Genomic DNA, 6319 nt, shown 5'->3' with positions numbered 1-6319 from the left:
CGGTAAGCCCCCCCACCCCCTGAAAATCGATTGGCCCAATAGTCGATTCAGTCGATTGAAGTGTAGCTAAATCGGAGAAGCATCGCAAACAAGAGCAAGAGCGAGAGCAGCAGCGCGAGCAAGAGCAATAGGAAGAGCAGACCAGGCAGGGGACCGAGAGCCAGAGCAGAGCAGCAGCGTGAGCGAGAGCTAAAATAGCAACAGCTCCTACTGATGTGGACATCACCGCTGAGGGAGCGACACCGTGCAGGAAGTGGCCGGTGACGCCGCCGTGGATGGAGCCGCGTCGTGTCGGCTCGGGACCGAGCACCGGCAGCACCATGAGATCGAATCAAGAAGAAAATGCGGTGATTAGTGTACAACCTCTTTGGTGGCGCTGATTAGGCCGCAGCTTCATCCGAGGAAACGATGATGATGATGCTCTTCCGGTGGTGCAGGTGAAGACGGCGGTGTGGGAATGGAGGTGGTGCGAAAGACAAGGGGAATGTCGGGGCAGCTCCTTGGAGGTGGAGGACGGGATGGCTGAACCGGCGGGATGACGAGATCGACGACGGATCCTCATCCGGTATGGTGGATGAGGGACGTCGAGGTGTTGCTGTGGACGACGTCGTTGGGGAAGAGGCTCCGGCTGGGTGGCGGACGGAGCAGGGTGTGGGGTTCCGTTGCGGGTTTTCGCGGCTGCGGTGTACGAATGGGTGGGCGGATGGGATGGCAGTGGGGAACCATGGCTTAGGGACGCGCTTGTCCGAAATGTGGGGTAAGTTACGAAAGTACCCCCACCAATTTGAGGCGGTTCTTTTGGTTCAGGGGTACCACAGGCATTTCGCGTGTCGGGATTTCACAGGAGGTGGCAGTTTTCATGCGCGTTGTAATTTCGGAATAGGCGGGAATTTCACAGCACGATAGACAGAGACGCTAGCTTAAATTTTTGCCATAACAAGGCGCGGCTTGAAATTTTGGAAGAACAAGCTTAACGTGTACCCCCAAAAAAGATAATTTGCACCTCAACACGCAAAGCACACACACACAAACACCATTTAGACTAGAGTAAGGTACACGTGCATTGCACGCATGAGATTTGGCAACCAAATTATGAATTAATACCGCATTATAGCATGTAAGCTTTGAGTCATATATGCATGATGTAGATGTTCGTTTAATTCTTATAGTTCATTTCATTCAAAATCATTTAGTTTTTATAGGAAAGCTAATCCATTTTAAGATTCATGGAATTGTGCATTGTAGGACATAAAGTAAAAAAATAATGGCAAATCATGTAGAAAAACATTTGGGCAATTCTGACACGGAAGATTCTTGAACAAATAAGAAGTGCTTGTGTTTTGCTGTTTGTGCATTATGCTTAAGTTCAACCATGGAGTCTTCTAGATTATACATGTGGCGAAATCTGGTGGAATCTAGATGATATCCAACGGCTAGTAGTGCTCAAATTTGCCATCTTTGGACCATCGGATTCGCCTCATCCAACGACCATATTTCAAAGTTAAAGTTACCCGCACACAATATAAAATATATAAAATATAATATATATATATATATATAGGGGTATAGATATAGATATGTGATACGAAAGCCGCCCATCATCTCCAATTAGAATAGTGTGTCCATGCACGGATGGGACGTGGCCAAATGATGTCTGCCATCGGTATCTCAAATTCAAATCAGTCTGACCTTGTTTAATGTGTATACATTACAAAAATGCTCGTTTCCAAACCACACCATGCAGATCTCCGTTATATTCATGCATGCATGGGTTTCAAACATCAGGATCTCTTATTCAAATATTTGAATTCAACTTTACATTGATTATGACCTCACCTAGTCTTTTACACCCACACAATCGTCTTCTCTTTATAATTGTACCACTAACTTTCTCTCGTGCATGCATGCACACACACTACGAGTCGGCATTATCCATCGCACGCAGGCAATCTTTTTCTTCAGGTCGGTCTCCCATGAAGGCACACACCCACACATATCCACTACTAGGAAAAGGCCTACTAATGGCGCACCGGTTTTGCCTACTAATGGCGCACTATCGATGCGCCATTAGTATCACGCCACTAGTATTTTTTACTAATGGCGCACCACTGGTGCGCCATTAGTATCTGGTGTACTAATGCCGCACCACGCAGTGCGCCATTAGTTTTGCCCATAGTGCGCCACTAGTGTCTGCTATACTAATGGCGCACCACATGGTAGTTCGCCATTAGTAACAATTTTTTTAATTTTTTTTCTTAATGTCAGGTCACTATTTCACATATGAGAAATCCAACACATATATATACAACAAGCATCCATATAACAATCATAGCCAACACACAAGTTCCATCATATATACATACATAGCCAACACATAGTTCCATCGTTACATATTACAAAAGTTTCACATTGTTCATCCAACACCGTTATCCATCAATTCACAAAAGTTTCACATTGATACAAAATAAAAACACAAATGGAAAATAAGCACTCCATCCATGCAAGCTTCCATGAATTAAATCAAATCTGCAAAATGATAAACAAGTTAGAAGAAGAAGAAGAAGAAGAAGAAGACTAGAAGAATACTAGAAGAAGAAGAACACTAGCTAGAAGAAGAATAAGAAGAATTTTGGAAAAGAAGAAGAATAAGAAGAAGACTATATGCTTATTATGTAAACTTGATCATTTTGTGCTAACATAAGTTATTTTGGAACTAACCTATAGGAAACTAAGCATATAAGCTCTTAGTTAGCATATTAGAGCCAACGTAGGTAAAATGAAGCTAACCTATGTCATTTTGGAAAAAAGAAGAAGAATAAGAAGAAGACTATAAGCTTATTATGTAAACTTGATCATTTTGTGCTAACATAAGTTATTTTGGAGCTAACCTATAGGAAACTAAGCATATAATCTCTAAGTTAGTATATTAGAGACAACTTAGGTAAAATGAAGCTAACCTATGTCATTTTGGAAAAGAAGAGAAGAATAAGAAAAAGACTATCAGCTTATTATGTAAACTTGATCATTTTGTGCTAACATAAGTTATTTTGGAGCTAACCTATAGGAAACTAAGCATATAATTAAGCTCTAAGTTAGCATATTAGAGTCAACTTAGGTAAAATGAAGCTAACCTATAGGAAACTAAGCATATTAGAGATAACATAGGTAACTAAGTATATATATATATCATTTTGGAGATCTGACATACCTGACAAAGTTTAGTTCTCATGCATTGTTCTTCTCCTTCTCCTTCTCCTTCCTCAGCCTGATGCGCCAAGAGCGGCGAGGCGGTGGAGGCAGTGGAGGCAGTGGGATGTAGTCTTCTACCACAATTGGCGTGGTCATGTCGCCCAGCTGTGGGATCGCCGGCGCCACCACCGGTGCGTGGTCATTGTCAGGCACCACCACCATCGCGAGGCCACCTTTAGGCATGACCATCGCTAGGTCATCCTCATCCACCTCCATCTCTTGCCCATGGTCAGCCACCACCATCTCTTACCATTGGTCAGCCACCAACAGCGCTAGGTCATCCTCAGCCTGATGCCCATCGTCATCCTGCAGCTCCTCATCCCCACTCTATTCCTCTTCTCCCGCACTCCAATCCGGATCATCCTTCTTGTTATCTATGCTGCTGCCAGAATCGTTGCTGCTTTCGCTACAGCCAGAATCGCTGCTGCTTTCGCTGTAGCCAGAATCGCTGCTGCCAAAATCGTTGCTGCCAGTGTCGCTGCTGCTGCTCCCATTACCTGTCCAAAATGCAACAATGACCGTTAACAATCGATGTGAGACAAAGCCAAATATAGAGGAATAAGAAGAGGCAGAATGTACCGGCATCATCATCGTCGGCGTAGCGCATGCGACACATAGTCGTGTTGAACACCTTCACGATGAGCATGGTGGTGGCGTCATCGTACCTGAAAAGAAGGAAGTACCCCAGCCGCAGATTGTAGGCACGGTAGAACTTCTCCCACCCACGAGACAAGTACATGTGGCCCTCCTTGATCACCAACTCCACATCCCACTGCCTGCGAAACCCGCTGCCGGCCTGTCGCAGCTTCACATTATTTGGCGGATCTTCACCCATCAGCATGTTCATAAAACTGGCAGGCAGCCTCTGAAGTTTGGGACAATGAGTGATGTAGCAAACAACAGATATCACAATGAGATGGGTGAAGGGGAGATCTCTCATTTTATATACCTACGTCATGGATGATACTGAAGTCTCAATTATGATAGTGAAGAACTCGGAAGCATCCAACTCGTATTGCAGTGTCGCAGAGCGGCGATGGCTGCTTCCCGCCATCTCTGATAAGCAGCAGAAGAGACCAATTAGTACCCTTACAACAGATCATAAACATGCATGATAACATGCATTAGTCGCAAGTACCCCATATGTCCTATTTTTAGCAAAGTCATGCTAAAATTCACAGAAAATTTCAGCATTACCTTTGCTGAAAATAGGACATATGGAGTACCCGAATTTGCCGGAACGGAAGTTAATCGACATTCCGGCAAACTCAAGGGCCTCTCGGGGTACCTGCAAATTCATCACGACACAATGGTCGGAGACAAAACCCAGCAAACTAGCACCACAATGTGCCTCTACTTTCATATGGATGAAAAGGCCACAGAACATATGGTCCTCTGCTTTCATATGGACAAAAATCAGCTCAACTTATGTGATCTTCCATTCCAGATCTAATAGGTCACCCAACAAAAAATCATCAATAGTTTAGCAAAGCACATAACAAAATTCAGTAAATTTCCAGCAACTAATCCTAATGCAAACAAGATTCACCTAGCAAGGTTTATTTGACATGGAGTAGTTTATTTCATAGAGTAAACATTAGCACTATTTGACAGTAAAAGGTTTTAGCTAATTTGAATTAACTGAAAGCAGCAGTACATCATTTTTATTGATAGTAAAATGTTTAAAGAAACAGAAATATTAGTACAATAGCTAGATTACACTATCAGTACACTAGCAGTAAAATGTTCATTTACTTTGAATAAGCAAATATTCAAGCAGATTTGCTTGTCCTACTCATGCAGATCACCAAGCATCTTTTTTAATCTAGCTAACTAACTGAAACTTGCACTAAACTACTGTTGTCCCGCACTACTGCAACTGCCATACTACTGCAACTGCCATACTACTGCAAGTGCTATACTACTGCAGCGAATTATGCCCACTTGAGTTGGAGTTAATGACCTCGATAGACTGTCACTGGCAGTAAGAGAGTAGCACTACTAGTACTAGCCTTGTGCTACTTGTAATGGAAGAATATGAGACAGTGCTAGTACACAGGTACAAATTATAATCAGTAGGAAAATATCATCATAATAATATCATCATTCAGTAGGAAAACAACCTTAGCTAGGTCAGTTCTGAACTACATATGGCAATCTCACTTTTAGGAAAGGAGGATCATCATACACATATATAGCTCACTTCATCTAGGGCAGGGGCTATGGCAGAGGATTTCACTCAAAAACTGAAGCAGTATATACCTGACTGATGTGAAGCGTTGTCCCAGATGTATTCACAAGAGGCTAGAAGATGTGCTCAACCAACTGTCACAAAAACAAATAAATTATTATTTGCCTAAGTTGGTACAAGGAATGTACAGGTACCAAAATCTCATCACACTAGCTAAAAGAGGACAAACATGTCTTGTTAAGAACTTAAGATATGTCAAAAATTGACAGGAGCGTCATCATTTTTATTGGTAGGTTCATACTAAGACTTAACATTGCTGCCTGTGCATTATTAACTAGATGTATGGTTTACTTGAGTTATACATGTTTCTACTTACAAGGTTATATCTGAAAATAGAACTAAATAGACATTTTAAATATATTTCACTCATAATATGACATTTTCCTGCAACTGTAACTATGAAATCCCAATTTCCTTGGTTCAGTTTCACTAAATGTCTGAAACAAACACTAGGCTTTGCCTACCAATGTGCAAAACAAAAACAAACTAAATTAGCATGACATTCAGCAGGAACGAAGAATGGATAAAGAACTGAAGAAACACAACATTCAGAGAAACACAAAATAGCTTGCAGTGGCTTCCGTCGTGCGGTCCTTTCAAAAGTTCATAGCAGCGGAGCGCAATGCAGGCCGAAAAAAAGATCATCTACTGCATTCTCCCCACCAGAATGATATTTTCATTAGCATTCCACTACTACAAGCTAGTTTGGAAATTCAGTCATAACCGTTGGGTTTTAAGTCAAACAAGTAGAGTAAAATGAACACGCAAGCGACCGGCAGCAGCGATTAGGGCTGGTGGTGGGGGCGGCATGGAAGGCGC

Source organism: Triticum aestivum, chromosome 3B (assembly GCF_018294505.1).
Source record: "Triticum aestivum cultivar Chinese Spring chromosome 3B, IWGSC CS RefSeq v2.1, whole genome shotgun sequence".
NCBI lineage: Eukaryota > Viridiplantae > Streptophyta > Magnoliopsida > Poales > Poaceae > Triticum > Triticum aestivum.
This window is presented reverse-complemented; position numbering follows the sequence as displayed.